Source organism: Pelophylax lessonae (genome assembly GCF_965119305.1).
Source record: "Pelophylax lessonae genome assembly, chromosome: 11".
NCBI lineage: Eukaryota > Metazoa > Chordata > Amphibia > Anura > Ranidae > Pelophylax > Pelophylax lessonae.
The window spans coordinates 13,828,728-13,847,534 of NC_138778.1; positions in this window are offsets into that span (position 1 = coordinate 13,828,728).

Here is an 18,807-nt window from a genome sequence, read left to right on the forward strand (position 1 = left end):
AGTCCACGCAGCTGACCTACTGAGTGCAGGATGAAGACAAGGACAGAGTGCAGCCTCCCCCCTGGATGGTGTACACCAGGGGTCTTCAAACTATGGCCCTCCAGTTGTTCAGGAACTAGAATTCCCATCATGCCTAGTCATGTCTGTGAATGTCAGAGTTGTGCAATGCCTCATGGGATGTGAAGTTCTGCAACAGCTGGAGGGTCGTAGTTTGAGGATCCCTGGGTACACTATGTCTGAGCAGAAGCCAGTTCCATGCCCCACTGGAGACTCTCCCCCGGCCAGCCCCAACCAAGCTGTTCCAGCTCACCCCAACCGCCCCCTGCTGGCCAAGTTGAGAACCCAGATTCGGCCGGTGGGTAGAGAGTACCTGGAGCAGAGCTTCAGCATAAAATGAGGGTCAGAAGGAGGCTGTGAAGAGGGAGAGTGGGAGGGGGGCCAAGTCGCTGCACCATGGGCCTCTGGATTGTACTTGCCCCCTGGGCCGAAAGTTGCCAGTCAGCCCCTGGTCCATAGTGACATGATAGCATCACTCAGTTGCTGCAGATTTGTCGGCTGCAAATCCATGATTTTAATTTTCTGTTCCACCACATCCCAAATACAGCATATTCAATGTGCTTGGCTCAGTCAGAAAACAGTCCAGTTGTTTTGGTTTTTGTTGTTTTATTTGAGAACTGGGATAGGAGAAGGGATGAGTGGGATACTCCAACTGGATAAACTATACTCAATTGCTGCTACTTCTGAATATAGCTGAGTGCGGCAAGGCCGCTGATTCACCTTGCTACTAAAGTGAAGAAGGATTTGATGAACCGTACTGTACTGTGTATCACTTTTCAGGGTCCTACTTGGCACCCCCTTTGTGCCTACTCTTCAGGGTTCTATACGGCACCCCCTTTACTCTGACACTCTGTGTGAGCTGTGATCCTCTGACTTCGCTGGAGTGGTCCCCCTTCCTGGGCAGACCCTTTGGAAAGTCCCCTGGTACTCACGGACACTGTTTTTCCTGGAAGACTCTGCCAGCAGCTCCACTGTCAGCTTCACTGGATCCTCTGCAGCTCAGCTCCACACCTGGTTCACTAGGCCGACTACCTATGACCACCTTCTTCAGCCGTCTGCCTTCTCCTGGGACTCTGCAACCCGCCAAAGACGCCCTGTCACATGTCCCCACAGCTTTTATGAGCAATCCCAGGATGCATTGCAAGAATGCCCTCCCACTGGATGGGTTTCCTCCACTGTCCAACAAGCTCCAGTGGGGACACCCCTCAGACCCAGTGAATCACACCTGGGAACATGCAACAGGCAACCTAATAGATCAGGCTCCCCTGATAAGCAGAAGGAGCATAAGATGCTTTTACCTAGCACCTACATAGGAGGGTGCTACATACATGACGTTGGGTTCCAGACAAAGAAGTAAATGTTTGAATATTTATACCCATACTGAGAATGTTCGGTCTGAACTTCAGTCCTACTGGATCCACAAGTCTCAGCAAGCCTTACTGATTACAGGACAGATGTATAATATTATTATTGAATATTGAACAAATTGTAACCAAAGTATCCCATGTGGAGGCGCCGCACACCAACAGCTCAATGTATATCAAATAGTGAAGAGTGGCCTCAGCCTCAGCTCCTCCTGAAACCACGCCCCCTGACTAGTTTTTGCCTTGGCCCCAGGAATAGGGGTGGGATCTGGGGTGGGACGAATATTATAATATTAACACAAAGTATACAACAACTCTGTAACGTTGTTTCACAAAGCTCCACAATGGAATATTTTACTTTCTTGGTCTGTAACCGTTTCATTACCAGATAAACCGAATTAGCGCACGTATCCTCCTGATGAACGATGGGCTGGAAGAACATTTAATTTTGGGCAATTATTTGAATTCACTGTAGTGTGCAGCATGATTAAGCCCCTGTCTGGACTTTAGCCTAGAGCCTTGACATATCGAGAAATAATTAATCCGCTCTTTTCTATTGTGTAAAATGGTGGCGGATTGTACACACCCAGGGACTGCTGAGGACAAAGCTGGCTTTATTTCCGCCAGGATAAATATTATTTTGAAAAAAATAAAATTTTTCTTCCCAAAAATCTGATTTAGAGTTAAAGGAAAATAATTTCAAGGAAAAAGGTTTTTGTGCATTTTACAGAAACAAAATAAGAGTTTGATCATTGGATACAATTTGCGACCTGTAAAAACTTTCAGCCACTCTAAGTACTAAGAAGATTTGCTCAGGTGATCCACCAAAAGGGGTGCTGGCATCTAAATACTTATCCCAGCAGCCTGTACAAAGTATCCCATGTGGAGGCGCTGAACACCAACAGCTCAATGTATATCAAATAGTGGAGAACTGACGCATTTCGCCCCACATCAGATCCCACCCCTAGTGATGGGGCCAAGGCAAAAACTAGTCAGGGGGCGTGGTTTCAGGAGGCCACTCTTCACTATTTGATATACATTGAGCTGTCGGTGTACGGCGCCTCCACATGGGATACTTTGGTTACAATTTGTTCAATATTTTTGATGTATCAAATGGAGAATATGATCATATTTCTAAATTCACAACAGAAGGACAAGAAGAAACAAAAGGGGAAACATTTCAAATATGAGCCATGCGCTCCCTAATTGCCAAGATTGCATAGATGAAATGAGTTGAATAGCTCAGTACACTAAAGACCAGTGACATCATCGAAACCCTTCATATTCATGAGAACACAGCCTATCCATTCACTAGACACTAGTGACATCATCGAAACCCTTCATATTCATGAGAATGCAGCCTATCTATTCACTAGAAACCAGTGACATCACCAAGACCCTTTATGTTCATGAGAACACAGCCTATACATTTACTAGAGACCAGTAACATCCCAGAGGCTCTTCGTATTCATGAGAACGTAGCCTTATTAATCACCAGTGACCAGAGAGAGACCAGTGACATCATTGAGATTCTTCATATACATGAGAATGCAACCTGAGACCGGTGATATCCCGAGACTCTTCATATTTACAAGAACGTAGCCTATCCGATCGCTAGAGACCAGTGACAACACTAAGACCCGTTGTATTCATGAGAACATAGCCTTTCCAATCTCTAGAGACCAGTGACATCACGAGACCCTTCGTATTCATGAGAATGTAGTATCTATCACTAGAGACCAGTGACATCACCGAGACCCTTCATGTTCATGAGAACGTAGCCTATCCATCACTAGAGACCAGTGACATCACCGAGACCCTTCATGTTCATGAGAATGCAGCCTAAAAAACAGTGATTTTACCCAGACTCTTCATATTCATAAGAACACAGCCTATCCATCACTAGAGACCAGTGACATCACTGAGATTCTTTATATTCAGGAGAACATAGCCTATCCATTACTAGAGACCAGTGACATCACCGAGACCCTTTATATTCATAGGAACACAGCCTATCAATTTACTAGAGACCAGTGACATCCCTGAGACTCTTCATATTCATGAGGACACAGCCTGTCCATTACTAGAGACCAGAAGCATCACCGAGACTCTTCCTATTAATGAGAACATAGCCTATCCAATCTCTAGAGACCAGTGACATTACCAAGACCCTTCATATTCATGAGAATGCAGCCTAAAAAACAGTGATTTTACCCAGACTCTTCATATTCATAAGAACACAGCCTGTCCATCACTAGAGACCAGTGACATCACCAAGATCCTTCATATTCATTAGAACGTAGTATCCATCACTAGAGACCAGTGACATCACCGAGATTCTTTATAATCTTGAGACCATAGCCTATCCATTACTAGAGACCAGTGACATCCCCGAGACTCTTCATATTCATAAGGACACAGCCTGTCCATTACTAGAGACCAGTGACATTACCGAGACCCTTCCTATTAATGAGAATGCAGCCTGTCCATCACTAAAAACCAGTGACATCACCGGGGCCCTTCGTATTCGTGAAAACATAGTATCCATCACCATCACTAGAGACCAGTGACATCACTGAGACCCTTCATGTTCATGAGAACACAGCCTATCCATCACTAGAGACCAGTGACATCTCCGAGACCCAAGAACACAGCCTATCAATTCACTAGAGACCAGTGACATCACCGAGACCCTTCATATTCATGAGAAGGTAGCCTATCCATCACTAGAGACCAGTGACATCACAGAGACTTTTCTAATCCCTGAAGATTTTGCACTCTCTTTTATATTTGAGTTGGTGCAGTTTCATGGGAGTTGTTAAGTATTCTATATCGCAGTCAGTTGCACTTGGAATTCTTTTCAAATCTGAAACTTAAATATACTTTGCCATTCATCCATTTGCATGTCTTGAAGTCATGGAGATGTCAGTAAAATTTGGTTATGCATTTGAAAGGTCTTCCTCTAAGAGCCTTAATAAGGTGGCTTTCCTCTATGAAAGTCATCATTTTTTCCTCACATTCAGGATGTCTGCTAGCAAGTAGCAATCTTGACTCCGGAAATTGAAAACGGTCTTTAGTAGATTTGAACAATTTCGCAGATGCCACAGGCCAGTTCTTCTTCTGCATCTGATGGAAGAGTCCTTTTGATGGATTTTTTAAGGTTCATTAAACTTGGCAATGAGAAGCTAAGTGTTAGAGAATGGGACGGAAAGAGGGTAGTGGGGAGAGGGGCCACTGTAGAGGACAGAATTGTACCTGGGATGTACTGGTAGGACAGTGTAATAGGTCTGGGTTATACTGGTCAGAATGGTGTATTAGGTGTGGGTTTTATTGGTAGAACAGTGTATTAGGTCTAGGTTATACTGGTAGGACAATGTATCGGGTTTGGGTTATACTGGTAGAATGGTGTACTGGGCCTGGGATATACTGGTAGGATGGTGTACTGCACCAAGTCTATACTGGTAGGATGGTGTACTGCACCTGGCATATACTGGTTGCATGGGGTACTGGGCCTGGGATATACTGGTAGGATGGTGTGCTGCACATGGCATATACTGGTAGAAAGGTGTGCTTCACATAGCATATACTGGTAGGATGGTGTACTGCACATGGCATTTGCTGGTAGGATGGGGTATACTGGGCCAGGCATATACTGTAGGATGGGGTACTGGACGGACCTTGCATATACTGGTAGGATGGTGTACTGCAAATGCCATATACTGGTAGAATGGTGTACTGCCCATGGCATATACTGGTAGGATAGTATACTGCACATGGCACATACTGGTAGGATGGGGTACTGGGCCTGGGATATACTGGTAGGATGGTATACTGCACATGGCACATACTGGTAGGATGGGGTACTGGGCCTGGGATATATTGGTAGGATGGTGTACTGCACATGGCATATACTGGTAGGATGGTGTACTCGGCCTGGGATATACTGGTAGGATAGAGTACTAGTCCTTACATATAGTAGAAGGATGGTGTACTGTACCTGGCATATGCTGTTAGGATGGTTTACTGGGCCTGGGATATACAGGTAAGAAGGTATATTGGGCCTGTAAAATACCGATAAAATGGTGTATCAGGCCTGGGATATACTGGTGGGATGGTGTTTTTTTACTGGGATATACTGGGAGGATGGTGTATTAGACCCACAATATACTGGGATGATGGTGTATTGGACCCAGGGTACATACTGGCAGGATAGTGTGTTGGGCCTGGATATACTGGCAGGATAATGTATGGGACCTGGGATACACCAGTAGGATGTTATATTGGACCTGGATATACTGGCAGGAGCCTGGGATACTAGTCGGATGGTATTTTGGACCTGGGATTTACACTGTACTGGGAAGATGGTATATTGGGTCTGGGATATACTGGTAGGATGTTGTAATGCACCTGGGATATACTTGTGGGATGGTGTTTTTTTACCTGGGATATATTGGCAGGATGGTGTAATGGACCTGGGATATACTGGATGATTGGTGTATTGGGTCTGGGATATACTGGTAGGATGGTGTAATGGACCTGGGATATACTGGATGATTGGTGTATTGGGTCTGGGATATACTGGTAGGATAGTGTAATGCACCTGGGATATACTGGTAGGATGGTGTAATGGACCTGAGATATACTGGTAGGATAGTGTAATGCACCTGGGATATACTGGTAGGATGGTGAAATGGACCTGGGATATACTGGATGATTGGTGTATTGGGTCTGGGATATACTGGTAGGATGGTGTAATGCACCTGGGATATACTAACGAGGATGGTGTTTTGACCCCGGGATATACTGGTGGTAGGATGGTTTGGGAACTGAAATGTCCTGATTTTTTTTTCCGAAATTTCCCAGTTTCGCTCATCTCTATGCAGGACTTCTTTTGGAAACGTCCCCCTTCATTAGGCCTGAACAGTACTGATACACGGAGGTCCTGCCATGGCATCTTTGGGGCTTATTTACAATACAACACACTGTTGCAGTTCATTCATTTTTGCATTCTGCAGAAGGCATCCTATTTATTCTGATTGGACTGTCGGCAGACAGCATGAGTGTGTAGCTCATATACTGTAGCCTGTTCTCCAATCTCCTAATAGCGGCACACAGATCTCTCCGTGATGTCACGATGCCTCAGGTCACTTTGTAATATGCCGTATTCTTATATTTGGCAAGCGGCACAAGTCAACTTAAATGCACCACATCATGAAGTGAGACATCGTGGCCACGACAATGTGAACAAATCTGACCAGGGGCCATGTTCATTTGTGGGTAGGCACTTGGAGGGGGCATTAAAAATAGGCAGTTAATTCACATTTTTATCGTTGCCATCTGTGTGAACGAAGACACGCTGGTGTGCCTTTGCTGTGCTAAAAGGCACTTTTCCAGGGTGACAAAAGCACACGAACAATAGCACCCTTTAAATTCTGTCCATCTGTTCACGTCGCTGCGCTCCACGTAGGCTGCGTTTTTAGTCGCATCGCAGTGCATTTTTGGTGCGTTTTTTTTAGTCATGTGTCAATTTTTTTCGCAGGTGACTAAAGATAAAAAAAAGTGTGCAAAACACATCTAAGTCATATATGCATTGCGTTAAATTTTTAACGGAACGCATTAAAAACGTGACATGCATTTTTGAAGTTTTTAAGTGCACCTGTGCCCCACAGTCCCATCATTCTCAGCAGTTGAAAATGGGAGGGGAAAACTCCTGTAGTATAAGAAGCTGTGGGGGATGGCATTAAACTGGCCTACAGAACTCCTCCCCTTTCCACACTCCATCCAAAACTACAAAATACAAACGTTTTGTCTGGAGCTCCACTTTATGTTTTCCTGGTAAAGTAGTTACAAAAGCAAACATTTATTTATTGCGGTCCTTCCTTCCTTCCCTTCCTTCCTTCCTTCCTTCCTTCCTTCCTTCCTTACCTCCTTCCTTTCCTTTACTTCCTTCCTCCCCTCTCCTTCCTTCCTTTTTCCCTTCCTTTCTTCCTTCCTTCCTTCCTTCCATCCATCATTCCTTCTTTCCTTCCTCCCTTCCTTCCTTCCTCAATCCCTTCTTTTCTCCCTTCCTTCCTGCCTTCCTCCTCCCACTCCCCTTCTTTTCTCCCTTCCTTCCCTTCTTTTCTCCCTTGCCTTCCTTCCTTCCTTCCTTCCTTCCTTCCTTCCTTCCTTCCTTCCTTCCTTCCTTCCTTCCTTTCCTTTACTTCCTTCCTTCCTCACTTCCTTCCTTCCTTCCTTTTTCCCTTCCTTTCTTCCTTCCTTCCTTCCATCATTCCTTCTTTCCTTCCTCCCTTCCTTCCTTCCTCAATCCCTTCTTTTCTCCCTTCCTTCCTGCCTTCCTCCCTCCCACTCCCCTTCTTTTCTCCCTTCCTTCCTTCTTTTCTCCCTTCCTTCCTTCCTTTCCCCCTTCCTTCCTGTCTTCCTTCCTTTCCCACCTTCCTTCCTGCCTTCCTTCCTCGATCCCTTCTTTTCTCCCTTTCTTCCTCCTTTCCTTCCCTTCTCCTTTCCTTCCTTTCCTCCTTCCTTCCTGCCTTCCTCCTTCACTTCTTTTCTCCCTTCCTTCCTTCCTTCCTTCCTTCCTTCCTTCCTTCCTTCCTTCCTTCCTTCCTTCCTTCCTTCCTTCTTTTCCCCCTTCCTTCCTGCCTTCCTTCCTTTCCCCCTTCCTTCCTGCCTTCCTTCCTTTCCCCCTTCTTTCCTTCTGCCTTCCTTCCTTTCCCCCTTCTTTCCTTCTGCCTTCCTTCCTTTCCCCTTCCTTCCTGCCTTCCTTCCTCGATCCCTTCTTTTCTCTCTTCCTTCCTCTTTTTCTTTCCTTCTCCCTTCCTTCCTTTCCTCCTTCCTTCCTGCCTTCCTCCCTCCCTTCTTTTCTCCCTTTTTTTACTTCTTTTATCCTTTCCTCAATTCCTTCCTTTCTTTCGCCCTTCCTTCCTGCCTTCCTTCCTCACTGCCTTCTTTTCTCCCTTCCTTCCTCCTTTCCTTCTCCTCTCCTTCCTTTCCTCCTTCATTTCTGCCTTCCTCCCTTCTTTTCTCCCTTCCTTACTTCCTTTCCCCTTATTTCCTTTCTTCCTCCTTTCCTTCAATTCTCCCTTCATTTTTTCTTTCTTCCTTCCTTTCTTGTTTCCTTTCTCCCTACCTCCCTTCCTTCCCTTCATACTTCCTTCCTTTCCCTTCCTCCATTCCTTCCTTCCTTCTTTTCTTCCTTCCTTCCTTCCTTCCTTTCTTTCTTTCTTTCTTTCTTTCTTTCTTTCTTTCTTTCTTTCTTTCTTTCTTTCTTTCTTTCTTTCTTTCTTTCTTTCTTTCTTTCTTTCTTTCTTTCTTTCTTTCTTTCTTTCTTTCTTTTTCTTTCCTTCCTTCTTTCCTTCTTTCCTTCTTTCTTTCCTTCTTTCTTTTCTTTCCTTCCTTCATTCTTTCCTTCCTTTCTCCATTCCTTCCTTCCTTTCTTTCTTTCCTTCCTTCCTTCTTTCCTTGCTTTCTCGCTTCCTTCCTTCCTTCCTTCCTTCCTTCCTTCCTTCCTTTCTTTCTTTCCTTACTTTCTTTTCTTCCTTCCTCTTTTGCTTCCTTTCTTCCTTCCTTGTTTTTTAACAGAACAAGCTGTCCTGCAGATGTAACTGTTAGAGGGCTGAGACAAACCATTTACCACTGACAGGGGTGCTTATAATGATCAGCTTTTATTTATGCATGTAAAACCTTTATCCCAAAACAAACTAAACTGTAACTGATTATAAAGTGTGAGCTGGAGCTTGCCCTCAATGTGTTAGTGTATCTAAACCTGCTAGTCTATAGAACACTCCCCTCCCCCCCTAGACTGTCATTGCTGCTCTCTGCTGTGCCCCCTGTGCTCCTTCATGCAGAGTGATGACGCTCTGATACAGGAGGTGTGCTACTGGCCAGATCACCAGATGAAAACAGAGGGGAAAAAAGCCTAAAAAAAAAAGAAGACTAATGCAGCCGCCACATCTAATGATTGGTGAGCTGCAATATATGAGGTGTCTGGTTTTAATACAGCTTTATTAATGGTGGCACTTTGGGGCTGATTTACAAATACAGAAAGACAATAAAGAGGCGCCGAGGCCGGTCCGGGGCTGCGTTGTTTGCCCCAGTAATAAAATTGGGTTGGTGGATCCGGTTGTGTCTGTCCTTCCACCAGTCCAGGTTTTGCCTCCCCCTGGCCCTGATTGCCCCAGCTGGGCCAGTATGAATCTGCAGCCAGCAGAGTGTGGAGGTAATGGAAGATGCCAGAAGGCCCAGACACAGGAGGAGATCGGTTGGGATGGAGATTTTCCAATCCTGGCTGACCGCGTAAAAGGTGAGTCCTCACTGCTCCACCCTAAATGGGAGGAGCTTGTTTCTGCGCAGCTACAATGGAGGGTTATAACAGGTCAGATTCATGACGCTGCAGCGCTTTCCATGTGTGTTGAGGTTAAGCTGGTTGTTCAGGTTACATGTTGCAAGATTTAATGTACCTGCAGCAATTTTATTGCAACACACCTGCATGGTGTGAACAGGGAGCATGCGTCCTTGCGTTTGGTAGCGCAAATCAATGCAGCTCAACAGACATGGAGTGAATGAGTTCTGTGTACTTGTAGAATTTTTCTCAATGCATTGCTGTTTTGTATCTGTTGGGTGCGGTGCGGTGCACTGGCGTGTTGCAGTATTATTATTATTATTATTATTATTATTATTATCATTTATATTTGTATTTATTATTATTGTTATTGTGTTTATAAAATGTATTATTATAAGTTTTATTTAAGTATTATTATTATTATTATTATTATTATTATTATTATTTATAATATTTTATTATTATGGGTTTATAAAATGTATTAATAATAATAATAATAATAATATAATAATAATTATATTTTAATTATTATTGTGTTTATCAAATGTATAATTATTATAATAATAATAATATTTATATTTTAATTATTATTGTTTATCAAATGTATAATTATTATTATTATTTATAATATTTTAATTTATGTGCTTATAAAATGTATTATTATTCGTTTTATGTAAGTATTATTATTATTTATAATATTTTAATGTATTATGTGTTAAATGTATTATTAATATTATTAATAATAAATCCATTCATATTATTATTATTATTATTATTATTATTATTATTATTAATAATTTAAGTATTGTTATTATTATTAATAATATAAGATAAGACCTAAAAATAATAAAACTTAATAATATGAATTTATTAATACATTTTATACATTTATTTAAAATATTAATAATAATAATAATAATAATTTTATATTATTTATTAATATTTATACAATTTATTGTTGCCAAACTGATTGCAACCACAATATATCACATTTTGTATTGTGCATTAAAGTAATGCAATTAGGAGTCTGTTCACAGTGATTGGACACAGCCGATCTTTACATGGGTAAAGAGCCACATCATTGGCTCTTTACCAAGATCGGGATCGCGCCGTATCCTAGGAGCATGCCACGGCCGAGATCGCCACGTGCTCCCCCGTTCTGGGGTGCCGTCATATGCGACGTCCTCCCAGACCGAGAGCTGCCCCGCTGTCACTTGACGGTGGGCAGGCGGCAAGTAGTTGAAGATGACAGTCATGTGCATCCTGGTGCCTGATATTTATTATATTATTTTTATTATTTTTTTGTTATGGTGTTCACAAATGTCTGACACTGAACAGCTCCCTGCTGCAGCGGGAAAGATTTCTTTTTTTTTTTTTTTTTTTTTAACTAGTAATGACGGCGATTTGCGATTTTTAGCGGGACTGGGACTTTGCGAGGGGTCTTAACTATTTTTCCTGCCATCAATCAGGAACCCCTACCCAGCGGCAATTCCTGGGAGTCTACCCCCCCCCCCCCCCATTTTTACTGCAACATTGCAGCGGACAGATCGGACCCCTAACTGACATTTTTGACACTTTTGGGGGGACCAGTGACATTACTAAAGTAATCTGTGCTAAAAAAATATGCACTGTTACTGTAATAATGACAGGGAAGGGGTTAACATTGTAGGTGATCAAGGGTTTAAATGTGAGCCTAGGGGAGTGATTCTAACTGTGAGGGGGAGGGGCTTCTGAAATGACCATAGAGACATGTGATCCTATATAGAAGGATCACAGGCGCTCTGTGATCATTCCAGGGAGAAGGACGGTCAGCTGTGTTTACAACATCCGACCGTTCTTCTCTCTCAGCGGGGAGCGATCGCGGGTGTCAGGCAGCAATCGGAGCCACCTCTCCCGTGCATCGGCTTCCCCGCTGCCGAGTGGGGGCGGGGGCGCGCCGCCACCGATGCATGCTCCAAAACCCCCCCCCACCCCCCCCCCCCCCCCCCCCCCTGGCTGCTTGCTCGCGACCGATGTAGACCTAGGTTGATTCGCGCAGGAGAGCCACCCTCCCGCAGTAAAAAGGCGGCAGCCGGTCGGGAACCGATTAAAGTCCCTGACCCTTTCCAAAAACGCAGCGCCTGGAAAAAAAGCAAAAATGCATTTCTGAAAAAAGCATTAAAAAAACACACAGATGTGAACCGAACCGAATCAGATGCGATCTGAAAAGCATAGATTTGCATGTCATCTAAAAAAAAGAATTATTTCCAATGAAGGCCGTTCACATATATGCAGTGCAAATTTGTTCCGGTTAAGCTTAGGTTCACACTGGTGCGATGCAGACACCACATGTGATTCGCACAGGAATCGCGTCACATTCCTGTGCACATCACATGCGATGTCTGTGCAGTGCAATTTGAGCAATCTATTTTGTGTGGCTCAAATCGCATCCACACCAAAATTGTGCACACATTTGATGCGATTCTGGCAATCTCACTGCGTTTTGCGATTTGTTTTGGGGTCTTGTTAATCGAACATTGACACCCGCAGCAGATCGCATGGACGCCGTGCGACTGCAATGCAGTGCGGGAAATTCGCTGCATTTTCCGCATCGCATAAATGTGAACCGGGGCTAAAATATGGGTTCTGTGTGAATTGAGAGTGGATTCGGTGCAAATTTAGTAGCAGAATATTAATTGGCCTAAAATGATAAAAAAATATATATTTTTAACCACTTAAGCCCCGGAAGATTTTACCCCCATTCCGACCAGGGGGTATTTTGCGATTCGGCACTGCGTGACTTTAACGGACAATTGCGCGGTCGTGCGACGCTGTACCTAAACGAATTTGGCGTCCTTTTTTTCCCACAAACAGAGCTTTCTTTTGGTGGTATTTGATCACCTGTGCGATTTTTTTGATCACGCGCTATAAACAAAAAAAGAGCGTCAATTTTGCAAAAATAGCAATATTTTTCACATTTTTTTATATGAAATTCCCCAAAAAAAAAATGTAAAAATCAAAATTTTTTTACTTTTTCGGCCAATTTGTTTTATGCTACCTATGTTTGGTAAAAAAAAAATCGCAAAAAGCGTATTTTGATTGGTTTGCGCAAAAGTTATCGCGTTTACTAACAAAGGGAAAGATTTCTGTCATTTTTGTTGTTTTTTTTTTTTTAACGTGTAATGGCGGCGATCTGCGATTTTTTTTTTTTTTTTTTTTTTTTTTTTTTTTTTTTTTTTTTTTTTTTGCGGTACTGCGACATTGGGGCGGACAGATGGACCCTTGACTGACATTTTTGACACTTTTGGGGTTACCAGTGACATTTCTACAGTAATCAGTGCTATATATATGCACTGTTACTGTAAAAATACACTGGTAGTGAAGGGGTTAACTTTATTTGGGAGGGAGGGGCTGTGTGTGTCCTTAGGGGCGTGATTCTAACTGTGATTGGCTGGGGCTTGAGCTGTATGGACACTGATCAACGGATCTACATACTAGATCCGAGTGATCAGTATCCTAACAGCAAGGAGAATGACAGGTGGCTTGTTTACACAAGCTGCCTGACATTCTCCCTCTCCCCCGCCGATCGCCGAGTGACCGGCGGACATCGGGTCCGCCGGTCACACGCGCGGGGGGGTCCGTGACCACGCGGGAGCGGGAGCGCGCGCTCGCTCCCTAGACCCTCACAAGCAAGCAACGTAGACCTACGTTAGTTTGCCTGTGAGGGGCTGACCGCCGACGTAGATAGTCGTGCGGCGGTCGGCATGTGGTTAATTTTTTTTTTTTTTTTATTGGGAATGTTATATAGCAGAAATTGAAAAATATTTTTTTTTTTTATAGCGCAAAAAATAAAAATCGCAGAGGTAATCAAATACCACCAAAAAAAGCTCTATTTGTGGGAAAAACTGACATACATTTTTTTTGGGTGCAGCATCGCACGAATGCGCAATTGTCATTTAAAGTAACGCAATGCCGAATCGCAAAAAGATGGCCTGGTCATTAAGGGGGAAAACCTTTCAGTCCAGAAGTGGCTAATGCCCCTTTAAAACCCTCCCACCCCACCAGTGGCGGCCCGTCCATTGGGGGTGCAGGGGCGCCGCCCCCCCCTATCCATGCGTCCGGCCCCCTAATCTACATGCAGGGCGCCGGACGCATGGATTCCACTGGGGTTTTTTTTTTTTAAGCATGTGATTTGAGTCAGAGGCGTTAATAGGCTTAAAAAAAAGGGGTGGGCTCGGGGCGCAGTTGTGTGACAATAGCGAATGAATATTCGCTATTATCATACTGATTCTCCTCCCAGCCAATCAGGAAGTGGGTCCTGAGACCCGTTTCCCGATTGGACAAAAGGAGAGGCCATATGGTGAGTGTGGAGGCCATTAGAGGACAGGGACTGGATATGGTGAGTGTGGAGGCCATTGGAGTACAGTGACTGGATATGGTGAGTGTGGAGGCCATTAGAGGACAGTGACTGGATATGGTGAGTGTAGAGGCCATTGGAGGACAGTGACTGGATATGGTGAGTGTGGAGGCCATTGGAGTACAGTGACCTGACCTGGTGAGTGTGGAGGCCATTAGAGGACAGTGACTGGATATGGTGAGTGTGGAGGCCATTGGAGTACAGTGACTGGATATGTTGAGTATGGAGTCCATTGGAGTACAGTGACTGGATATAGTGAGTGTGGAGGCCATTGGAGGACAGTGACTGGATATGGTGAGTGTGGAGGACAGTGACCGGATATGGTGAGTGTGGAGGCCATTGGAGGACAGTGACTGGATATGGTGAGTGTGGAGGCAATTGGAGGACAGTGACTGGATATGGTGAGTGTGGAGGCCATTAGAGGACAGTGACTGGATATGGTGAGTGTGGAGGCCATTGGAGGACAGTGACTGGATATGGTGAGTATGGAGTCCATTGGAGTACAGTGACTGGATATGGTGAGTGTGGAGGCCATTGGAGGACAGTGACTGGATATGGTGAGTGTGGAGGCCATTGGAGGACAGTGACTGGATATGGTGAGTGTGGAGGCAATTGGAGGACAGTGACTGGATATGGTGAGTGTGGAGGCCATTAGAGGACAGTGACTGGATATGGTGAGTGTGGAGGCCATTGGAGTACAGTGACTGGATATGGTGAGTGTGGAGGCCATTAGAGGACAGTGACTGGATATGGTGAGTGTGGAGACCATTGGAGGACAGTGACTGGATATGGTGAGTGTGGAGGCCATTGGAGTACAGTGACTGGATATGGTGAGTGTGGAGGCCATTGGAGGACAGTGACTGGATATGGTGAGTGTGGAGGCCATTGGAGGACAGTGACTGGATATGGTGAGTGTGGAGGCCATTGGAGGACAGTGACTGGATATGGTGAGTGTGGAGGCCATTAGAGGACAGTGACCGGATATGGTGAGTGTGGAGGCCATTGGAGTACAGTGACTGGATATGGTGAGTGTGGAGTCCATTGGAGTACAGTGACTGGATATGGTGAGTGTGGAGTCCATTGGAGTACAGTGACTGGATATGGTGAGTGTGGAGGCCATTGGAGGACAGTGACTGGATATGGTGAGTGTGGAGGCCATTGGAGTACAGTGACTGGATATGGTGAGTGTGGAGGCCATTGGAGTACAGTGACTGGATATGGTGAGTGTGGAGGCCATTGGAGGACAGTGACTGGATATGGTGAGTGTGGAGTCCATTGGAGTACAGTGACCTGTCACAATTTGTGTTAAAATCTATGAAAAAATTGGGTTTAGGCACTGCTCTGTGTGCAATGTACAACTCCCAAAGGTGCTCTATTGGATGAGATGTGTGGAGTCCATTGGAGTACAGTGACTGGTTATGGTGAGTGTGGAGGCCATTGAAGTACAGTGACTGGATATGGTGAGTGTGGAGGCCATTGGAGGACAGTGACTGGATATGGTGAGTGTGGAGGCAATTGGAGGACAGTGACTGGATATGGTGAGTGTGGAGGCCATTGGAGTACAGTGACTGGATATGGTGAGTGTGGAGGCCATTGGAGGACAGTGACTGGATATGGTGAGTGTGGAGGCAATTGGAGGACAGTGACTGGATATGGTGAGTGTGGAGTCCATTGGAGTACAGTGACTGGATATGGTGAGTGTGGAGGCCATTGGAGTACAGTGACTGGATATGGTGAGTGTGGAGGCCATTGGAGTACAGTGACTGGATATGGTGAGTGTGGAGGCCATTGGAGTACAGTGACTGGATATGGTGAGTGTGGAGGACAGTGACTGGATATGGTGAGTGTGGAGGCCATTGGAGTATAGTGACCTGTCACAAGTTGTGTTAAAATCTATGAAAAAATTAGGTTTTGGCACTGCTCTGTGTGCAATGTACAACTAGTATAATGTATCATAAATCAAAAAACAGAAAATTAAAACAGAATATTTGAGTTACTGTTGCCTTTCTATCATCTGGAACCAGTCTGCCCATGACCTCTGACATCAACAAGGCATTTTCCTCCCCTCCACACAACTGCCACTCACTGGATATTTTCTCTTTTTGAGATCATTCTCTGTAAACCCGAGAGATGGTTGTGTGTGAAAATCCCAGTAGATCAGCAGTTTTTGAAATACTCGGACCAACCCGTCTGGCACCAACAACCATGCCACGCTCAAAGTCACCTAAATCCCCTTTCTTTCCCATTCTGTTGCTCAGTTTGAACTTCAGCACGTCGTCTTCACAACGTCTAGATGCCTAAATGCATTGAGTTGCTGCCATGTGATTGGCTGATTAGCAATTTGTGTTACCAAGCAATGGAACAGGTGTACCTAATAAAGTGGAAAAGGTACAGCAAACACTGGTTCACATAGAGCCACCTGTCACTGCCACATCCCTAGACAAATATAGAACAAATTGGGTATGGGGATGCCACCAATCTCAATCATGCTCAGAGGCTAGAAAGAAGATGTGCATGCATGACCCCACCAAATGGATTGGGACTTTGAAGGCAGAGACATATGGTGGAAGACCTATGTAGAATTTGGCCCAATATAAGATAAAATATCAATTTTATTTGAAAATCCTATAACAAAGTGTTAAAAGCACTAATGCAAAATATACATCAAAAAATAAAAATCGCCAAATACAAAATATATAAGAACCAATAATCCACATAGGAAAAGGTCAGCAAGGTCCTACATGTTTCGTCGATATAGTTGGCTTCTTCAGGGACCAATGGTATTGGTGGCCTGTTTTGTGGTTCTAAACAGTAAGACAATAGAGTCAATTGGTTAAACATTACAGGGATCAATAACCACGGACAAACCATATATGTATAGTGGCAACAGCTCCCATATATAGTAGGTATACATTAAATTTTGCTTACCAATTGCTTAAAATAATAGGTATGTCCATTGACAGTGACAGGGCCCTGAGGTGAGAGCCACATGAAGTGAACTGGCCCAAGTCAGATATGACAAAGAGCCATATGTCTCCAAAATGCTGAGCACTGGACCGGGCTTAAGTCAGCAGCAGATGTGTATTGTCCCATAAAGAGAGCAGGGAATAATGTCCAAGCCTCTATAAATTAAAAAGGGTTGACAAAAGTATATTAATTATAGGGTAATGGACTGGGAAACCATATTAACCGGTTGCCAACCGCCGCAAGTACATATACTGCGGCGGTCAGGCCAGGCAAAGTGACGTATGGGTACGTCACTAGCCTGTCACTGGCTTGTGAGCCAATAGCGGGCGAGCGCACGCCCGCAGAGGCGCGTGCCCACCCCAGCTCGTTCCCTAAGAAGTCAGTGCGTGTGACCGGCGGACCCGATGTCCGCCAGTCACTCGCGATCGTGCTCCGTGAAGGGAGAAAAGCAGGCGGCTAATGTAAACAAAGCCGCCTGTCATTCTCCCCTGTGTAAAAATGGAGATCAAACGGTTCTACTATGTAGGACCGTTGATCTCTGTTCTTACACCATAGCCATGTCAAATGACAGTTAGAAACACGCCCCCAGGGACATACTTAACCCCTCCTTCCCCAATAAAATTAACCCCTTCCCTGCCAGTGTCATTTTTACAGTAACAGTGCATATTTATAGCACTGATTACTGTAGAAATGTCACTGGTACCCCCAAAAGTGTCAAAAATGTCAGTCAAGGGTCCGATCTGTCCGCCGCAATGTCGCAGTCCCGCAAAAAAAAAAAAAACGCAGATCGCCGCCATTACTCGTTAAAAAAAAAAAACAACAAAAATGACAAAAATCTTTCCCTTAGTAAACGCAATAACTTTTGCGCAAACCAAATCAAAATACGCTTATTGTGATTTTTTTTTTTTTTTTTTTTTTTTTTTTTTTTTTTTTTTTTTTTACCAAGCATATGTAGCAGAAGACAAATTGGCCAAAAATGTTAAAAAATTTAGATTTTTACATTTTTTTGGGGGGGAATTTCATATTAAAAAATGTGAAAAATATTGTTATTTTTGCAAAATTTTCGCTCTTTTTTTTTTTTTTTTTTTGCTTATTTCGCATGATCAAAAAATCGCACAGGGGATCAAATACCACCAAAATAAAGCTCTGTTCGTGGGGAAAAAAAGGACGACCTTTTTTTAGGTACAGCGTCGCACGACTGCGCAATTGTCCGTTAAAGTCACACAGTGCCGAATCGCAAAATACCCCCTGGTCGGAATGGGGGTAAAATCTTCCGGGGGTTAAGTGGTTAAAGATGATTATACAGTCATTGGTGAGGAAACAAATAGAATATGCAAAATGATTTAACCAATTGCATGAGAAAAAGTGTCAGATGAGCAACAAAGAAAAAAGATTGACCAGAAAGAGTGGATATGTGGTCTGGCACCAACAACCATGCCACGTTCAAAGTCACTTAAATCCCCTTTCTTCCCCATTCTGATGCTCGGTTTGAACTTCAGCGCGTCGTCTTCACCACATCCAGATGCCTAAATGCATTGACTTGCTGCCATGCTGCTGATTAGCAATTTGTGTTACCAAGCAATTGAACAGGTGTACCTAATAAAGTGGCCGGTGAGTATAAAGGGAGACGGTACGGTTTGAATACAGTTCAATACAGAAGGAAAAGGAGGGCTCTGCTCATG